The following is a 19,792-nucleotide window of genomic DNA, read 5'->3' as shown; positions in this document are numbered from 1 at the left end:
GGGTCCTAGGCTGGTCAAAATCAGTTGCACACCCCATCCCGCAAGCCCTCTGTGAAAAGCTAAGGTATGAGATCTAATGTCATATCTAGCAAGAACAGTGACAGAACATGGGGACATTATTTATTTATTTTGTTGGGCTGTGGGTTCCAGAGTCCCTTGCAGTGAGCTCTGCAGTGGGATTTCATAATCTGATTCTAAGTCTGGGATGGGTAGTTCAAAAGCATAACTTTTAGTGAGAACATACTACATAGAGAGGTACACTTTATTATCCAGATTACAGTTCTGGATGGGAAATACTGATATATTCCACAATAATGTTCCCAGATTAAACAGATTTGTCTATAAGTCAATCTATTTAGAGTTAACTTTCAAATAGACACATTTCAATGTGATTTGTTTCAATCTTGCTTTTCATTAAAGATACCTTGCACTGAGGAAGGTCATGCAAGGATGTTCATATTGGAAGGCACCTCTCGTCTTGCTCTTCCTTGTTCCTTTTAAGCTATCTAGATGTTTTTTTCTTTTATTTGGACCATTTGTAGCATGTTAGTAGCATGTTAAGAACTGATATTGTAGTCATATGCAGACCAGTGTATCTAAAATTCATTTCAGTCTAAAACATATTCATTATTTTAAAGCTTGAATGTGAAAGTTTGATTCAAGTTATTTAATGCATAAAAATAATTTTATAAAATTTCTAGGAGAAAAGGGAAACCATGTAAGAGGTCAAGTTAATCATGTACAGAGGGTACATGTCTATATTTTATTTTCTTCTTGTTTTCATGCATGTTGTCTTTGCTTTCTTGCTTTTGAAACTTTGTTAAATATCACATGAAGCACAGTGTGTTATTTAGGAGCAAGTAATGATGGGGATATATGTGCACATCATATTGGATTTCTATCACTGTAATTGTCAGTGTTCAGACCTTTCCACTGAAGATTGCAACATGGTGAGAACCCTGAGAATTGTCTGTCTGTGATCCCTACCACTTCTTTTACCCCAGAGAAAATCATGACAACTTGCAGGGTTCCTTGCAATGAGGTCAGTCATCTATAGTGTACCTGTGTCTTCACTGAAGTAGGGAGCCTAATTTCCCCCTGGACTCCATAAATCTCAGTAGAAGTACAGCACAGCAAGTCTCATTCCCATCATAGTGTCAAAGGAGAGGAACAGAACTGGCATACTGGCATTTGATGGAGAAGAAAACGTTATTGTTACCTACCACTTTATACAACAAAGCTCATTATCATGTTAAAGAACGCCTTAACCCAAAATTTCCATAAAGGAGATGAAAATCTACCTACTTAACTTGCTTAGTCATGGAACTCCATTACAATTAAATTTCAGATCTGTATATGGATGTGTGTGTGTGTATCCAGTTATGCAAATTACAAAATTAGACTATGCACATAATTAAATGTGACAATGGGCCATGTCCTCTTTTCTGCAGAAAAAAGCACAGAAGGGGAAAATTTAAACGGCATCATCCCCATTGTCTTTGTCTGAGAGAAAGGCTGCTAGTGGTGCAGAACTAGAGAGAGATGTGTGCTGGTTGCTGAATGTTTCTGGCACAAAAGAAAGGCACTTTAGTATACATGCCAATATTTCACAGAGAAAGAGTCATGCCCATATTAAATGTTGGTGTAAAAACAGAAATGGGATCAAGAAAGTTTTTTTTGGGGGGGGAGGGGGGTACGGTTCCATTATCTGGATGGAGGCCACTAGGATGCGACACAGAGAGAAAGATGGTCTATTTTATGGGGGGAGGAGTTGAACCATTTCACCCATTTTTGCTGGTTATTCCCTCTCCTCGCTTCTCATATAATAAACGAGGGTTTTTTTTTTCCATGATGGGGCATGGGTAGGGGAAATAACGGGAAAATAGGGAAATGGTTTTCCTCCTTCAACCCATCATCCACCCCCATAAAATGGACTATCCTTCTCTATCTAGCACCCCCTAGTGGCCGCCACCCAAATAATGGAACAGTACAAGTTTGGTGCATTCTGACCTGGCCTGGCCATGATACCCAGTTAAAATTCGCTCCCATCATCTGATTACCTTAGTTGGAATAATTGAAAGCCAATGGAATGATAGACTCAGTAGAGCAGATCCATACAGAACAATCTATCAGAGGATCTCTTGTATGTTGTGCACTCATTTTAATAATGTTTGCTACTGGGATTCAGATTTTCTCCTTTGGCCAGATAGATTATTTCAAGACACCTTTATAAAAACCTGAAATGATCTATAGAAAGAGATTCCTGTCTATTCTCTCTCTCCCCCTCCCTCTCTCCCCCTCCCTTTCTCTACCCCCCTCTCTCTCCCTCCTTCCCCCCCCCCCCTCTCTCTCCCTTCCTTCCTTCCTTCCTTTTGTTCTGCGCTCAGTAGATATTCCACAGTTTAACTACAGTATTTAGCCTTATAATGCTGGCTCAAATTTTCTGGCCATTTTAATCTGTGGTCCTTTTTTGTTGTTGTTCTTAGTGTTGAAAGTTTTTTTTAAAAAAAATTAAACTAGCTCTGGTGCCGAATCAGGTATGTTGTGTTATGACTAGATGTATCTGAGTGGAAATTTTAATAAATTTTAGGCGAAACTACTTCTCTTCAACACAACTGGTCAGACTTCAGTACACATGCCCTCTTTTCTTATGAACATCAAAAATGTTCATGAGAAAAGGTGTGTAATGTACATTACATTGCACACATTCACACACTCATACATACACACAAGGCTATACATAATAGAGGGCTTTTTTCTGATTCAATTTGGGGTATGAGGGTCCAGTGGGAAACCCAAACAAGCTGCTTGGAAAAGTCGCAGCCAGCTGTTGCTGGAAAGAAGTAAACAATACTTGGGAGAACAGAATTTCTCCTTTGTGGTTTCCTTGCAGGCATTTACAATTCCTGGCTGCTAGTACCCTTAGGAGATATAAAACAGCAATATATTTGGCGGGATGGATGGGAAATAGCTGGTGAGCTGCCTTTATAAGAACCCATTTCTTATAATTATGCCTCTTGCATAATATTTTCCCTACTTGAATTGCCTGAACACTCTCTACATGATTGGATGTTTGGCAAAGTCTGTCATTTGTTCTCAGGAACTCCAGCCTCAAGTATTTATTAATGAGTAAATTATGAATACTTTCATGGCCAAAATCACTGGGTTGTTGTGAGGTTTTTTTTAAAGCTGTATTGACATGTGCCAGTAGCATTCTCTCCTGACATTTCACCTGCATCTATTGCACAGTTGGATAAACCTTTGTGTCAGCAGGACTGGTGGCCAAGAGGTCAGCAGTTCAAATCTGGGGAGAGTGGGTTGAACTTCTTCTGTCCCTCTAGCTCTCCATGTGGGGACATGAGAAAAGCCTCCCAACAAGGATGGTAAAACATCAAATATCTGGGCGTCCCCTGGGCAGTGTCCTTGCAGACAGCCAATTCTCTCAAACCAGAAGTGCTCCTGACACAAAGAAAAAAATGGCCATACAGCCTGAAAAACTCACAGCAACCCAGTATAGGAATTTTTGAATTCTATGATTATAAATAACCTTGGAAGAAAGAATCTGCCAGTTCCACTAAACTCAAGTTCTTTTCATCAGATTTGAAAACAATGTGAACCTTTTCCCTGTCTGAAAAAATGATTGAAACGCAACTGTTGAATAGGATTGTGTAGCATGCCCATTGCATGTCTGTTCAACATGAGTCCTCTTGCAAGGCACTGGGTGGGGAAAAAGCAGGCAGTGACCCTAATTCTGCACCATATACATAATTAAATACACAAGTATAAATGATATCCTAGATGACCATGTGTAAGTTTTGATTTCTTCCACAGCTTGATTTTAAATTCTGGCCATGAGATTTATGAGAAATATTTGTGCGTTTTGGGAAGTTGTTATCAAAAGAAATCCCAACTGAGCTGTATTTATACTCCGCATCACTTTTAAGTTCTTACCATTTTCCTTCCTTGTCCCAAATTCAGTTGATGTCTTCTATACACTCCCTTGATCTGAGTGCTATCAGAACCTGCTGTTCTTGAAAGCAGAAAAGATTTTGTAATGTCGGTGTTAATTTTATTTCCTTTGGAAAAATGCCATGAGCAACAGATATTATGCTTGATTTCTCCCCTCTCCTGAAGGTGCATGCCCTTTTTAATGTGGAAGATCTGCTGCGAATTTCTTCCGAAGGGGCTGCTTGTGACTACATGGTGTTAGGGGCAAATGCTACATAATTTCCCATGAGTGGTGTGCCAAATTACATTTCCTTCCATCTGCTGTGCCGCTCAGAAATGGAGGGCAATTGTCTCTATTGTTAACAAAACTGTGCTGTGACATCAAAACATCTTTCTTTAAAGTGTGCAAACAAAGCATACAGATTTAGGAATGCCTTCTGCTAATGTTTGTCCCAGTGAAAGCAGGAAGGCTGCTCATTTGAGTGAGAAAAACAGAATGGACCAACATGTTAAGGGGTTTATAGTGTTCAGTAATGGCTGAATTAATGAACTATGGGCTGAGGAAACCTTGGTTGAAACATTCAAAGCAGAGTTCAGCTCAGAATATAATGGCTGACATTGGGCAAATGATTGGTCTCAGGAACATAGGAAGTGTCTTTATTTATACTTGTAGGTCAGACTGTCTGGAGCTTCTCTGGGTGCTCAGACAGAAGTTTTTTTTTCTCCTACTATTTTTCCCTTGCCTTAGCCACTGCTCTTCTGCTTTGCACTTTGGAGCTAAGATAGTGAGGCACTTTATAGGATTATGAAAAACACTGAGACAATACAGGTCCCCTTGAAAAGTCAGTATATCAAATATAAATGCAGAGTATATGATTTTATGAGTTAAACAGAAATGAGTAAACCCATAAAACACCTTTCTGATGTAATCCAATTTCTTGTAACCATGGCTGTTCAAAAAGGAATGACTTTTAAATCTTTTCTAATGGAACACTTCCTTAGGACAAAGACCTACTGGATATATTTATCCATTCTTTATTTAAACACATCTATCCCACAGGATCTCAGGATGGTGTGCTATACAAACAATTTTAAGCTTTTCTAGATCAAAAGAATATAATATGTACAGTATAAAATGTGTTTAAAATAAGAATAATTAAAACCACATTCAAATGAAATAGAACCATTCGGAAACTCTTATTTTTAGGTGTGCACATGCACATTGATATTTGAAATAAATTGTTACCGAAAGACTTAATTAAAAAGTCATATTTTAGCTTACTGTTGGAAATAAATCAACATTTCCACCAGTTAGACCTCCAGGCAGACCCCCCCTCTTGATACATGGGCACGAGCAAAATGGCCCCATGCTAATCTATGCACAGACCAGAATGTAACACTAACTTTCCAGTCATCCACCTCAACATTCAAATCTCCTGTTTAACTCAATAGGAAAAAAATAAAACCCTATGACTTGTATCATAGAATTGGCATGTCCGCGTTTGGTCTTCGGTCAGTGTTACAGAAGCAGAATGTGGTAACAGATTTGAGGAAGCAATTAATGGCTATGGGCAACCATTATTGGAAACATAGCTTCCTCTGTGTACATTTACATTTTTATTCCTCTGAGTGTTTGTGTAAACATGGTCCAGTGCACTGCCTACACAATCACTGGGGGCCTATAATGTTATTAAGATGGCTCTGCCTCCAGGGAGAGGGCCTTCCACAGTCAAGGTGCCACATCCAAAAAGACCCTTTTCTTTGTTTTTGACTGCTCGTGTCATTCGTTTTGGTGTTCCAATTCATTTTATTCAAGACATTATTCATATTATCTTACTAAGTAGCAGTAGTTAAATTGTATAGGTTTACATTTAACTCACAAATGAAAATTTGCAAATACTAAGCTGCACAGCTGCTCCAGCTACCAAGAATGCCCCCATCAGCCCAAGAAGAAGGTTATGAATCTTCCCCTCTACTCTGTCCCTATGATAACTGAAGGACTGAGGGATTTCTGTTCAAGTAAATAGACTTTGCCTCTCATGTAGTTTTTCAAGAATCTGTCAGAAATCTCTGACCTGACTTGACAGTTGGAGAATATAAATGCATGTGGGGGGGGGGGGGGGGAACTTCTGATCATGAACATCCCAGTTAGTGATGGTTCTATAATATCTCCAATTCACTTAAATGCTATCATTTCCTGTCAACCTGAAATATCAGCCTTTTTTGCAGCAAAAATGCCCCCCTCCCCAAAGACTTTTACTAACAAAAAAAAAAAAAACCCTGAGCAGCCACTTTTGGTCAAATTACTCGAAGGCATTGCATGCCCAAATAAAGTTCAAAGGCAGCGTAAGCGATATGAATAATCTGAGCTGCCCAGCAGCAGAGAAACCCATCCAGCCTGATTATGCAGCACCAACCACAAATGTGCCAGAAAAAAAGGGGGAAAATGAAAGGTTTGTGTATTTGCTTCAGGCACTATGGAAAGAGAAATAAGGACATCCATAGCAGCTTTAAACTCAGCTATATATTTGCAGGTAAAGCTAGCACTAATGTACTTCTTCACTTAAGGTCACTGTGCTGTCAGATCACAATAACACTAAGTGTTTATATAGCACATTCAAAGTGTTCAAAGTGTTCACATACATTATCTTGGCAATCCTTACAAGAGCTAAGAATAACCAGCTGGTTTTCCTTTTCCCAAGTAGTCATTCTTGGGTTGTGGTTAAATGAACAGTTGGCCTAGTTAGTTTCTCTGTAGGTTTGGCAAGACTTCAACCATGGTTTTCCTTACTCACAATTCCCACCCTTATGGCAAAATTAAAATGCAGACTCATCCAATCAATTAATATTTTTACAATGACCAACACAACAATTGAAGCTCAAGCAATTTTGTATTCTATGCATACTTGCTCCATATGGGGAGCTTGTGGGGTGACTTTCTCTCTGATTCTGCAGGACCAGTATGACTTCACTTTTCTGAGAATTTCCTGTCAGGATTTTTCAATAGTAATGTTATTAAATGCTCCATGAACACTATTTTTGTACCTTCTTACATTTCCGTACTGCAGTGCTCCTTATTTAATGATGGTGGAAATATTTCCTCTATCTTTTTGGGCAAAATCTGTAGGTCTAAACCAGTGGTTCCCAACCATTTTTTGAACAGGATCCACTTGACCGAGGGCCACTTTTTCTAAGGACCACTTTCAAGCATTACTACCAAAAAGGTTAAAAAAATTTGGTCAACTTTAGATTTGGTTTAGTTATTTGGGGTGCTGATTCAGAAATTTTCATTGAATAAACCACATCAGCTCTAGTTTCTGAAACAAAATGTATGCCATCCAGTAGTCATCATCTGGTCAACCACAGAAAACCATATTTAATAGGCCTCTGGATTATAAGAGGGTTTTGTGAGACCAGACACTCTTGTTGCAACTGTATAGTAATAGTGAGACCACTGACCATAATTTAGTTCTTGCAGCCACTGGTGGTCCATGGTTTCTGCTACAATGATGACAATGCAACACAGGTATATGCTGTGCTGTGTTCTCTGCATGATGGAATAGTAGGAACGCAGGAGACAGCACTGCCCATATGAACATTGAAGCTGGTTCTGATTCAGAACCTGCCCAGTTTCTCATACCACTCAGAAGTGTGGGATGCTCCAGAGCTACTGAATTTTCCTTATGCATGATACACTCGCATTGGAGGTTAGATGACTTTGTGTGTCTTGTAAACACAATGGGGCCAATTCTTACTTGCTTTATAATGACCACTTAATTTTTGACAGTTAAGTTCTTGTGGGTTTTTTCGGGCTATATGGCCATGTTCTAAAGGCATTTCTCCTGACGTTTCGCCTGCATCTATGGCAAGCATCTTCAGAGGTGAGGACAGTTTTGACAGTTACTTTTCACAGAAAATAGCTTTTTTTTTGTTTAGAAAATAATATTTCTGTCCAGAAAAGTTTCTTATGCAGAAAATAACTATAGTATGTGCAAATTTTGCACATAACAAGTCACAAGTTGTAAATAGGCTTTGTAAACTATGAGGGTTTTGAAGACTGTCTTTCAGCAAAAAGAATATAGATTAAATTACTCATTGCTTTTTTGAGAAGACAGTTAATGTGGAATTACATCCCTAAGAATTTTTTACTGCTGTCTTTTAATGTATATTAATCTATGTTTGTTTAATTTTAAAATCCAGTTTGGGTCCCTTTTTTGTGTCAGAAGCGAATTGAGAAATTGCAAGTCTCTTCTGGAAAGATGTTGCCAAGGGGACACCCGGATATTTTACCATCCTGTGGGAGGCTTCTCTCATGTCCCCACATGGGAAGCTGGAGCTGACAAATGGGAGCTCACCCCTTCTCATGGATTCAAACCACCAACCTTGAGGTCAGCAGTTCAGCCAGCACAAGGGTTTAACCCATTGCACCACAGCTCCATTTGAGCTGAGGTGCAATGATACTGATGTAGTGGCCATTGTATCACAACTTGTCTTGTTGCAATATCAAAGTCATTTTATTTTGATGGTGAAATTGATAAGAAAGAAGATGAATGTTAAGATGTTCAGGGCTTTTAAAAGTGTATTTATCAGATTTAACCAAAAATGACAGAACATTCGGAAATGTGAAATATATTCAGGTCCAGAGGTTACTTTGGGATGGTAATATATACCCCCAAGTATGCTGAAAATGTGTGTGTATGTTAAAAATTGATGCAAGAGAAAGAAACTGGAGGAAATGAAGAAGGTTATAGATTCCAAAAGATTTGATAGTATGGGGCTGCAGTGTATTTCAGTAATTAAGTTCATGCATATTACTATTGTATTGTAATTTTCCTTTTCATTACATTTACATTTCATCCTCAAGAATTATATGGCCAGTAGAAGATAGATTTAAGCATTAATATGAGCTAGATTTCAGGAATATTAAGTGTCTTGTAAAGTTATATCACTTCGGATTATTAAATGCAGATTTGAAATTTGATCATTTAAATTTGATTCCATCGCTATACTCATTTATTTTAAATGTCAGCAGTTATTAAAATCTTTTAACTAGAAGAATATTTTCATCGTGTCCCTTAGGTCAATCGATAACAAGGTTGTGATCCTGATATAAGAGTTTCAGGTACATTTTTGCACTAATTTGAAGAAGTGTCATCACTTGGATCTGACCTATCTCTGTTTCTTATTTAACAGAAATCATACTTTCTGATTATCAGCTAAGTGCATTAGTCGCATTTAACTGAATTATGTGTGTCTACACTGACCATCTAACGGGGTTTCAAACTGCATGATATGGCAGTGTAGATGGGCTCAAATCCCCTTACACTGTGACTTCACATTGAATAGGAGGGAGACAAATAGAGGAGCCAGATATGAGGGAGAATAACTTGAAAGAAAAATCTATTATGCAGCTAAATACGTCTTCCTTCTTTACCATTAATTTTGTAATGTTTTTAAAAATATACATGTTAGTTTAAACATGTGAAGTCAGATTAAGAAAAAGAACAAACTTTTATTTGCTTTTTTGTATAAAAATCCAAATTTAAAAACCAGTGTGATATTTGTATTATAAAATAAGTTGTCATTTAATTTGAATAATTTGATTTAAATTACTTGATAATGATATTAATACAGAAGCCACCTCTTGTGCTCATGTATTACAGATGGGTCTTTAAACAACTATTAATCTTGGCAAATAGGTTCAGGAATCAGTAGGCATTTAATAAACATACAGTTGCAGTCTTATTAAATCCAAACAAATATGCATTGCAGGCACTTGAAGCTGTCTGCACTGCCCAGTTCCATTCATCATCACTCAGCATGTATCATTATTTGAACTATAGAGTCACGGTGTGCATCTCAGCATCAGTCTCATATCATGAGTTTCTTTTTTTTTTCCTCATCAGTATGATCACAGATGCCGTCTACAAAAGAAGATTGTACATTGAGGGCATTCCAGAAAAAAGCAAGCAGCATTATTTCCTTTTTTTTCTAAATAACATCATAATAAAATATTGAACCCTCAGAGTAAAAAATAGATGAGGATATAGAGATGTTAAAAAATTACAGAAGAAAAGTATCATACATGAGTAGAAAAGGAATGACTATCAGTGATTCTACACACTGACTCAAAAAGTAGACTTGATAGGGACTCCCTCAGCCAACAAAGCCAGCAGGAGTCCTTACTGGCCAACCATGTCCAACACAGATAACCCATATCTCCCACTACCCAGCCTGCTTAGCAAGGTTGTAGTCTGGTTGGTGGCAGCCAGACTGCCCAGAATAAGGTAGGTGGAGATACCATGGCTGTTGTGAAATGTTTGAAGAAATGGGAGGGGAAGGCATATCACTTTCCCAGGCCACCAGAGCCAAGGGACTACAGGATCACTGTTGCTGATTCCAGTTAGAAACTGCCCCAACTGCCTTGGCACCCCCTAACTCGGAGGAGAACCTGAAACCTGGCTCAGGTTAGCTTAAGGCTCCCTTCCTCTGGGTTAAGGCAGAGCAGTCCCATGCTGCATTTGCCCCTTAACCCCTGAAATAACGAGACAGACAACAAAGGTATGGATTCAAATTGGGCAACTTTTATTGAATGTTACCTATTTAACTTTACCTGAACTAAACTATGTGTCTAGGAACTTGGTGGCTAACCGAGGCAGCATCCTCGGCTACTTACTGTGTAATATCTGTGTGCCCTGGATCCCCAACCGGGCAATCTGGAGAAGCCTGTGTCCGATTATTAATATCAGCTTCTCTCTTTACTGTGCCAATTGATGTCCCCTCACCCATTTGGTGACTTCTAGGTGAGTGTTTGTTGTACACTGACCCCCACCCTTAAGTGGTGCCATGCATATACCTCCAGGTCTGTGTTTTCCTGATTTATGCTGGCCTAATTAAACCAGACCACCCCATCTAGCCCCTAATAACAGTATAGGGTAGGCGAAAAAACCCCCCAGAACATGAGAGGCAAAAAATTCCTACCCAGCTCCAACGGGCAACCAGATATACTGTCAATGGGCGGGAGTGGTGGGTGAAAAGTCTTTATCAGACTGAGGTAAGGAGGCTGGCTGACGGAGTTAGCCAGCCCCCGCCCCTCTTCCAGGAGGTTCTAAAGGAACCTCCCATTCTCTCCCTTCAGGGGGAGGGGCAAATCGCTCTCCCCACCAACTGTGTTGGTGTGGAGAGTCCCTTAGTCAACATGGGACTGATTCTAGGAAAAATCAACCTAAGTGGTCAGTGTAGATGCACCCTATGGCAGATGTTTTGCATAGATGTTGTTGCTGTTGTAGTTCTGGAACGAGTGCAGCTGGCAGAGGCCACTCCCATTTTTGGCCATATTGAAACTGAGTCAAAGGACAGTAAAATTTAGATTCCATTAGTAAAGTAACTCCTCCTGAGATTCTTATATTCACAATTTATTATTATGTGTTTATCATATATTCTTATTTTATATATTTTACTTTAAAGAAGTGTCATGACCAAATATATTATAAGGTGATCCTAAATGGATGTGGCTAAAGACAAAAAATTAATGCCCCTCAGCAACAGTGCTCACAAAACAGATATTAGTTTTCCTTTCACCTAACTGAAGGCGCCATAATTTCTTCTGGTTATCATGCCAGGCTGTACTCTTCTGTTTCTTCCAACAAAGTGGAAATCTCTGTTTCTTAGCTAATGCAATGTCATAATGTAGCCTTCAGTCAATGTCCTGACCCTATGGTAAAATGATGGCACTTCTAGGGCATTGCTTCACAACTTGGGAAACATTTCACCAAATGTTTTCTTTCCCCTATCAGAACCCCTACTGAATTGAATGGGAGTGGCATTTGGCATGAGTGCACAGTTGTAAGATGTACCTGCCACCCACCTCTGAGTGAAGAATTTGACAACATTAATTATATTGGCATTTCTCCATAGCAACATACTGAATGTTCTTATTCAGGCATGTGGGGAAACATCTGCTTTTGCCAAAATAAGGTGTTACTTCACCTAAACTGCTTTTGTGTGTGTTCCAGATGTAGATATTTTAATACCTGTTTTAAGCTGAACTAAGCTTGTACTTTAAATAGCTCTCTGACATTCAGAGTAATGGATATGAAAGCAAGTGTAATAAAAATTGTCAGCAAGGTGCAACGTAAGCACTGATTCAGCTATAGGCTTGTTCATTTTAAACATTTTATTTAGGTGGAAAGATCTGCATCCGTGAGAATTAAAATATATGATTTGTTTTCACACTTCCTCTGCCATCCAAATAAGTGTATCTGTAGTTTACACTTAAGGAGTTACAACCTTTTTAAATGCCTGTGCACACAGAAAAGAATTGGGGAAAATATAAAGCCAATTAATTAATAAACAAGATTCCTTTAACTGCATGCAATTAAGATTTTCTACAACTTTGACTTGCAGATCTTACATCCACTTGCAGATATTAAATCAAACCCCAACTGATCAGTACAGAAAGAAAAACATCTTTCTGCATGTAGTTGTGCTACTGTTTGTGTATTCAGTAAGTTGCAAGCACTACTGAATACACCCTTTGTGCTGATTGATAATATGAAACCAAAATTGTCCTGAGCATTACACGAATGCAATGAATAAAAATAGATACAAACTTTTCACTGGATCTTCATAATTTATACCAAAACATCAAAGAAGTCAAAGAAGTCCTTCTCTTACTAACTTTAATACTTCAAGCACATGTAGTGCCATGGTTATCACTTTGGCAGGGACAAGGGTGGAGGTTAGGTTATCCAACATGGTGTAAAATTGATACTTGTTGAGAACCCAACAATCTGTCTATTGCAGTGGTTCCCAACCTTTTTTTGACCAGGGGCCACTTGAACAGGGACCACTTTGACCAGGGACCACTCTTCAACATTAGCACCAGAAGGATTACAAATCAATTTTTGGTCAACTTTAGATTTGGTTTGGTTATTTGAGATGCTGATTCAGAAAATTACATTGGATAGACCACATCAACCCTAGTTTTTGATACAGAACATACGCTCACCCACAGAAAACCATATTTAATAAGCTTCGACACTATAAGAGGGTTTCGTAAAACCAGTCGCTTTTGTTGTAACAGTGTAGTTATAATGGTCAAGTCGCAGACCATATTTAGTTCTTGTGTATCACTGATGTTCCATGGACCACAGGTTGGGAACCACTGATCTATTGTCTATGTGTATTCTATCTGCCTTGGTTCTCCCTGACCTTGTGGTATCTGGAGATGTCTAAGGTTCAGAGCAATTTTCAAGTCATTTGAGCATTACATTCTTTTCCATCCTTTCCTGAATTTGTTGACATTTCTGTGTACCAAAAGAAGTGCAACTTTCCTGTCTAGAGTCAAGAAACATCACATCAATAGGGATATAGATTGCAGGTTGTGTGTTGAAGATATACCATTGAATTCAATCAGTCTGAGTATCAAATAAAACGCATGCATATTAAATGACACATATTTTTTCTGTTGAGATTTTGCCCCTTATGAGCACACAAGGCCAAGTTCTGTCTTGTTAGTAAATCTCTGATTCCCCATTCTCCTAGAGTTCAAGTCCAACATTGGCCCCACTATTCCACCTATCAGTGTGTCACATAAGCTTTTTCACAGCCTTTGGAATTGAAGCTTTTTTGTTGTTTTATGCATCATAAAACCCTTCTTGCCTTCCCCATGTGCTTCTTCTTCTTCGTTTTTCTTGCCATATTACCACATATTTGCTCAAGAAACCTATGCCACTGATTTACTTTGACAAATCTCTATTCATAATTTCTTCTTCACTCTTTTTTTGGCCCTTTTATAGAGTGATTGTATTTAAATTCTACAGACAATAAAGTTATGTAACCTCAAGCCAAACAGCATTATATGGGAGGGGGCATGTCACACGTAAGTTCAATCAACTTCCTGTCATCTCTTTTAAATCTTTTTGTCATTCTATTTACTACACATTCTCCTTTCTTTCTTTTAACCCCTATTGGTTCATTATTTTTGAACAAATACCCCCTTATAGAACATGAGCTGTGATTTCATTGGTACTGAGAGCATAAATGGAAATTTCATTTTTTGCAGGGTGGGATGAAATCAGTAGTGTCTTCTAGTTAGTTTTCAGAGCTATCTTAAAGATGTTTTGATTATGATTTTTCAGGTTTACACCATCCACATAAAACGTGCACTGTTTTAAAAAAACAAGTAATACAAATATGTTACTAGTCGAAACTTAGTAATGGTCAGTTCTGGGGATAGTGTGGACAGCTCAAAAGACAAATAAATGTGTCCTAGAGCAAATCAGGTCTAAACTCTCCGTAGTAGTCATATTGTACTTTGGCCATATCAACAAATGTTATGATTCACTAGAAAATATAATAATGGGAAAAGTGGGAAAAGAGAAAGGCCACTGTTCAGATGGATAGTCTCAACCAGGGAAGCTAAGGTCCTGAGTCTGCAAGACCTGAGCGGGGCTGGTAGGGATAGTGTGACTTGGCCACATATCTGAATTAACATGTTGGGCAAGACATGGTGTGTCATAATCATCTTCAGGAGGGTGAGACATATTTTGTACTCTTTTAAGTTTTGTGACATGATAATTCTTGTACCATCTATGGAAAGGTCTGTTCTCTGCTCCATTTGAGTTTTATTTTAGGTTCTTAGGAGAGACCTTTTCTCACGCAACAGCTAGCAACTGAAGAGCAATTTTTCCCTCCAGCTTTTGACACTTTCACTCTGGATGCCATCTGGATTCATTGGACTAGAAGAACACAGCTGTCTCTATGTGCAGTGAGTGGAACTCAGCTTCTATCCTGGGAGGGCCCTATTGATTTTGACCTGGCTCTTGAATTAGTTTTAGATCATCTTTAGCCAAAATGGAGTTGTGAAGAGAGATGCACATATTATCCTGTCTGTTTTCATCATTTTGCCAGAGCTTCAGGTTAGCAGGTGAAAACAGAGCACAGATTTTCAGACGGATGATGGCCATCCATTTATTTTATTTGCATCCCACTTTTTATCTAATAAGGAGAAAGCAACTTTTGTGTTTGTCTATTTAAATTCTTGTTTTCCTAACCGTTGATAGGCTGCTGTTTTGTACCACTTTTTAAAATGGAAAAAGCTTCCAATGTGAAAACACTGAACTTCTCAAAGAATCAGATTTGCCTACATAATAGTATCATCAAAGTAACATGAGTGTTATGGGAAGTGGCCTCACTCTGAAAGCTGAGATGTGGCACAACAGTCTAATTGCATCAGTGCTGACAATTTCAGCCATTTAATATACAAACTTCAAACACTGCTGCTAATCAGTGGCAACATCTAGTCAAATCTATGGGGTTATGTGTTATTTATCATCTTTAGGAGGTAGAAGGGGTTGTTTTTGTTGTTATTTTACAGACACAAAAACACAGAATCTCACAGTAAACACGATATATATGCTGGATTTCATATCACAAAATCACAAGTCGAACACTTCCCAAGCATCTAGGACTGTGTGATGTGCTCAGATCCAAATAAGGTGGCCTGTTGTAGTTGACAGATCATGATTTTGTCAATGTTTATTGTTTCCAAATGCCGACTGCGATCTTTTGACATGGCACCCAGTGTGCTGATGATCATTGGAGAGAAGCTGCGACATCATTATATGTTAGCCTGGGCTCCTATATCCTGCACATTGATACCCACAGATAGTTTTGATGCTCACAATTTTCCTAATTCTGCCATATAATATTTCTCCTGCATGTATTCAAGTCATTACAGACTTGTGGCAACCCTAAGATAACAACATGTCAGAGTTTTCTTGTTAATATTTATTAAGAGGGATTTTGCCATTGCCTTCTTCTGAGGGCCCTTAATCCAGAGTAAGAAAGTGGGGTTAAAACCCCCGAGAACTTAAGGATAGTCATTACACTGACCCATTAGTCCCTGGAAATTGTCCTACGGTGTCCAGAAAGGTTTGGATAATGCAGGTTGAAGGGAACCACCAAAAGTACGCTGGAATTTTGTTGTTGTTGTTGTTGTTGTTATTGTTGCACCTCATAAACTCTGATGCAGATATAAGCAGATTTCCTGTCATCATTTCTCCTCACCTGCCTGGTGATTTTAGGTTTGCCCTCTTGAACCCCTTTTCCTCTTGGGGTTGGTGCCCCAAGAGGAAAATTCAAGTTCTGTTGACTTTCAGAAATATGAGAACAAATTAATGGTTGGAGAGAGTTTGCATCCTTTTGTGCTTCAATTTGGCTCCATCTATTTACTTTCCCTCATCAGCATTTTCAGGATTATAAAATGAAGATACGTGCTGGAGCAGTCTACATCAGCGTATTGCAAGGGACTCTTGTGTTTTTTGTGCAGGGATATACAGTGCTCCATAAGCAGTGCATTTTTGCTCACTCGTAGGTTTTAAGGCCCCTTCTACACAGGCTTTACATTTTAGAAGAAAGTGGGATGGGGAGGGGAGGGGAGATGACACACACAAAAAATGTATGCTGGATCGTGGGATGGCATGAAAAACAGTGATAAAAAGGTTCACTTAAAAATTCCAATATCATGGAAACATAGCTTGAAGATCCTTGAATAATAGCCAAGAAGTACAAATTAGGATGCATACTTCAAAACATGGGCCAAATTTCTGCATCATTAGAGTGAATGAAGACAGATAGATATGAGTAGAAAGGAAGATAGTTCAGCTCAGGGCTGTAGTGATATTGAGTCCCACCTTGACTAAAATAGTAAATAGATTTTTAATTATTTGCCTAAATACATGAAAATATAAAGAGGTAGTTTGTTTTAAAGCTCTTTCATGCTAAAAGCAGTCTGAACAAGCGATAGTTTTCAAAAGTAAAATGAATGTAGGTTTCTCTGGGAACAATTAACTTGCTGTTTGGAATAATGACATTAAAGCTCTGTATTTTAAAGAGGGCTATTATGAAATATAAAGTCTATGTATTTTAAAAAATCCCTTATGAAAACTTTGATTGAATGGTTATTATAAAGATTTCATTATTTCATAACTTTGTGCGTATATTTTCATCATACAGAAGAACATTTTGGAAATCCTGTGCTACATTCCTCTGTGTTCATGACACTGAGATCCTAACATTAATAGAACCCTGGCTGGAATATGTACAGCAATATATTGTGCCCATGACAATTCCAAACAAGGAACAGTTGACATTTCACTTTCTTTTTTCCTTTAAACAAAAAGCTTCTAGATCGAAAGAGTTATAGTTGAGAGGTATCACATTAACATCTCTGTTCCTTAGTAATGAGTTCCATCTTGACATTTTGAGAGAATTTATAGAGTGCACCCTACTAGATGTGATTTAAAATAAATGTGGGGAAGAGGCAGCATGGTAGGTCTGTTTAACTATTTCCCTTCTTCCACTTGAAAGTGCCTCTAACTTTATTGACCATTTATGTTTTCCTCCTAAATAGCGTCAATTTGGCTAGGGTAATTTTTGACAGAGAGAATGTGGCAGGAGAAAAGGTTAAATGGCTAGTCCACGTATTATTATGGGTATTTGTCCCCTACCCTTCAGCTCAAATGCTCCTATTGGCTTACAAAAGGCGTTCAGCTTTACAATCTAAGTAAATAAGACAAAGAAGGGAAAAAGAATATCAGTGGGGAAGGAGATTAAGTTTAGCAGAAACTGTCAGTTCTCCTTTTCTTCCAAGGAGGGTAAGCACGCACAGGCTCCCCAGTTTGGCACAAATATTAACACACATGAACGTCAAAGAAAAAATGGCATTCATGTAAATAACTAGAATCTTTCTGTCTTACAAGTTTGAGGGTTGGAAAGTAAAGAAAAGAAGGCTCTAGCTTGAGAATTGGCAGTTTGTACATCTGTTTAAATTTCTCCCACATTTCTTGGTGATTGACGGCTTCAACAAGCTGTTAATTGCCCACTTGGTTAGCTTTAAATGAGTCTTAATTTTTTTTGGATTTGTGATGTAGATTTGCAAGAATTAGGAATTAAGTAGGCCTAATTGCCTGCTTTTTCTTTTGTAGACCATTCAGCGAGATGATAGTAACATTCAACTGAAGTTTGTTCAATAGTTCTTTTCATCTTTGATTCTTGAACTGTTTTTCATTTAATGGAAAGGAATTGGTTTCTTCTTGTTACTTTTCTTTTCTTCCTTTAGGTCTTTATTAGGAAGATTCTTTATTCCAGTCCTTTTAAAGTTACTATGTATTTGTTCTTCTGCTTAATGGCTAACATTAGAGAAACCTGTGCTCAATACTTTTAGAAGTCACATCCTTTTCCAGTTCGGTAATCTAAAATTTATTGAAGGCTGATTGTAGTTATTGAAAGATGCAGGCTTCATTTTCATAGAAAAATAACCCAGGATTTGAGAGATTCCAGAATCACGTCCTACCATTCCATATGCATATGGGCATATTATGTGATTTCTTCATGTTTCTTGAATTGAACTTGAAATGGAATGAGTGTCTATGCAAGCCTTTATTCAAATAACCCTACCATATTCAGACCAATATTCCAATAATTCCAGAGGGAATTCTGAATTATTGAAGAGAGTATAGGTTAGAAACCATGATGGATTATTTTTTTAATGTGAAAGTATTGTTTGCTAGGCCAGACAACATTTTGCTAGTGAAAATAAAATAAAATAAATAGTTGTTATGCTTATCAAAAGGAAATAGGTTTCTCCAAAAATGATAATTGATGGCCCTTGCAGGTATTAATGTTCCAAACTATACCTAGGTCTCCCATCTTGGATTTTTCTAGGCTCATAGTAGATTTCAAAACGCTGCCTCCCTTACTATAGTTAATACAGATAAAAACAGCTGCGAACATTGCAAGATGCTCGAAATAGCAGAAGGTGTATCTTAGAGACATTATTTATTTAGAAAGTTGTTTGTAATAAGAAGGCAAAAGCTGTGCACGTTTCACATATTCCCCAATCACTTTCTAAACATACTTTAGTCATTGTGCATAATTCACATGAGCAATATATTGAAAATACTAGCCGTCCCCTGCCACGTGTTACTGTGGCCCATTCTGTGTATTGTGTTTTGTGTTTGTATATGTGTGTGTATATGTTTGCGTATATGTGCATATGTGTCTTTGCAGATATATATATATATATATATATATATAGGTGTGTGTGTGTGTGTGTGTGTGTGTGTGTGGTTTTGCACATGCGTTGTAATGTAATTTGGGGGGGGGTGGCTTTTAAATCTCTTCTGCTGTGTTTTTCATCCAGTGGCTTTTGAGTTATGTTAATCCCACAAATGGACATTACATTTTTATTTATATGGATTGCTTAAATATATGTATAATTTCAGGAGAAACAAAAACAACTATTACAACAAAATAACAACAACAACAACAACAACAACAACAACAACGGGAACACCTATTGGAAATGTGTATATGAACATCCTTAGTCTGAATATTTTAAGACACCCATGTTGAAAAAGTCTGATATGGAATACTCTTATCCTCAGAGGTAGCAGGAAGCTCCCACTGCTCAGCCATGCAAAACACAATTCTCCACCAGCTGAGCAGGCACCTACAATGCCCCCCTTCCTCTATGTCATGGCTGTCACCAGCCATGACACCATAATCTACTATAGCCTTGGTGTGCAGTAGTTGACATCAGCCAGTGCATGGTTCACTAAGGCACCTGGGAGGGCTATGTGAAAAAAGCCTCTCTCTCCCCATCCAGCCTGCAGTATGGTTGAAGGTAGAATATAGGTGGGTGTGTTGTGGCGGGGGACAGATGCCACATGGGGGCGGGGGGGGGAGCTGCCACCCTGCATTCCTCATTCTCATGAGCCCAGGGCATCCAAGATGGCTGTCAAGACAGATGCAGTCAGTTCTGTTTAGGAACCAGCCT

At 38.3% G+C, this 19,792-nt stretch overlaps 1 protein-coding gene across 8 annotated transcripts in view; it reads left to right on the top strand.

Moving 5' to 3' along the window:
• PCDH17 (protocadherin 17) overlaps positions 1 to 19,792 on the top strand; it is a 175,503-nt gene that overhangs the window by 87,885 nt on the left and 67,826 nt on the right. The window lies entirely within an intron of this gene.

The sequence above is a fragment of the Anolis sagrei genome, chromosome 3, assembly GCF_037176765.1.
Source record: "Anolis sagrei isolate rAnoSag1 chromosome 3, rAnoSag1.mat, whole genome shotgun sequence".
Classification (NCBI taxonomy): domain Eukaryota; kingdom Metazoa; phylum Chordata; class Lepidosauria; order Squamata; family Dactyloidae; genus Anolis; species Anolis sagrei.
This window is presented reverse-complemented; position numbering and strand designations above follow the sequence as displayed.